Source organism: Etheostoma cragini, chromosome 1 (assembly GCF_013103735.1).
Source record: "Etheostoma cragini isolate CJK2018 chromosome 1, CSU_Ecrag_1.0, whole genome shotgun sequence".
Classification (NCBI taxonomy): Eukaryota; Metazoa; Chordata; class Actinopteri; order Perciformes; family Percidae; genus Etheostoma; species Etheostoma cragini.
In genome coordinates this window covers 33,695,012-33,696,634 of record NC_048407.1, presented here as the reverse complement: position 1 = coordinate 33,696,634, position 1,623 = coordinate 33,695,012, and the positions used below count along the sequence as shown (strand labels likewise).

The 1,623-nt window shown below is 46.3% G+C and overlaps 1 protein-coding gene across 1 annotated transcript in view; it reads right to left on the bottom strand.

Moving 5' to 3' along the window:
* LOC117955507 (serine/threonine-protein kinase BRSK2-like) overlaps positions 1 to 1,623 on the bottom strand; it is a 94,862-nt gene that overhangs the window by 30,843 nt on the left and 62,396 nt on the right. The window lies entirely within an intron of this gene.

Genomic DNA, 1,623 nt, shown 5'->3' with positions numbered 1-1,623 from the left:
ACATGTCTGCATGCACATAGCACACGCACATTCACACACACACACACACACACCCACCTGCGCACACACACACACACATACACACACACACAACCACCTGCGCACACACACACACGCACGCACACACAAATACAAACACATGTCTGCATGACATAGCACACACACACACACACACACACACACACACACACAGTCTGTTAATACCGTACTGTTTCAATATCTCATGCTGCACAGCAGTCTCATCATCTTTTCCTAACAACTATCATCATCATCATCATCATCGTCATCATCATCATCATCATCATCATCATCGTTCAGACATCTAGCTGTTCCTCATCTTCGTGATGCATTCATGAACCCCTTGGTAAGGTTTAGAGGGACAGAAGCCAGAGAGCACTGAGAGGGACTCATGTAACAACAAATCCTGATTTCCGGTCATGTAGTGGAGTGATTCCTTCGAGCCGGCTGCAGCTGCAGGTGGGGGTCATGAAATGAGACATTTCAGGTTCTGCAGAGTGAAACGTCCAGATGTTTCCAGATGCTTCGGCTCCGATCTGCCTGCTGTGCTCTGGATTTACTGCCAGCTGGCACCTCAGCAGGTAGCAGGGTCAACTGAGTCCAGACCTCCGGGCTAAAGAAAACAATAAAGTGTAGCAGCAGGTTTTTACGCTCAGAGCACGTTTCCTTTTGGGTGCTTTTGTAATTCCTGTGGCCAAAAGGACAAACAGACACAGAGGTAACGTCTAGCCCAACATGACATCATGACTTCGCGTGAAGATACACGCCGACGTCTGTGAGCCGAGTGGCGTGTTGTCTGTACGTGTCCGCGTGTACGGCTACCCTCCCTACGCCATTTCCCCCCTTTCAAACTACTCGCAAGGTAATGTAAGTCAATGGAGGAGAAACGGTGCTGATGAACAAGCAATAAAAAGCAAGTATGCATCTTAATAACACGCCAATGATGGCGTTAACATTTGCGTGACACACGTGCACCATTTTCATGAGGTCGGTCTGTCTAACCAGACTGTTTTCAAGCACAAACAACTGACATTTGAAAATGTCCCAGGCTTCCCAGAGCTCCCACTGTGCACCAGTACTGAATCATACAGGACAAGATCTATCAGAGGAAGAAGAAAACAGACACATCATTAAGAGAATGTTAGAATAAATCAAGTGAGAGGTCACTTTCTCATTCCCCTCTATAGAAACTGCAACCGCACGTGTCTCCCCCTGCAGGAGATCCGATATAATGCAGGTTTAAGGCACTACTGCATTTGCAACACTTCGCTGAACCAGGATTAATAGTAACCCTCATGTTGTCCTCATGTTGTCCTCATGTTGTCTTCATGTTGTCCTCATGTTGTCCTCATGTTGTCCTCATGTTGTCTTCATGTTGTCTTCATGTTGTCTTCATGTTGTCCTCATGTTGTCCCCATGTTGTCCTCATGTTGTCCTCATGTTGTCTTCATGTTGTCCTCATGTTGTCTTCATGTTGTCCTCATGTTGTCTTCATGTTTTCTTCATGTTGTCCTCATGTTGTCCTACTGTTGTCTTCATGTTGTCCTCATGTTGTCCTCACGTTGTCCTAATGTTGTCCCCATGTTGTCCTCATGCTGTCTTCAT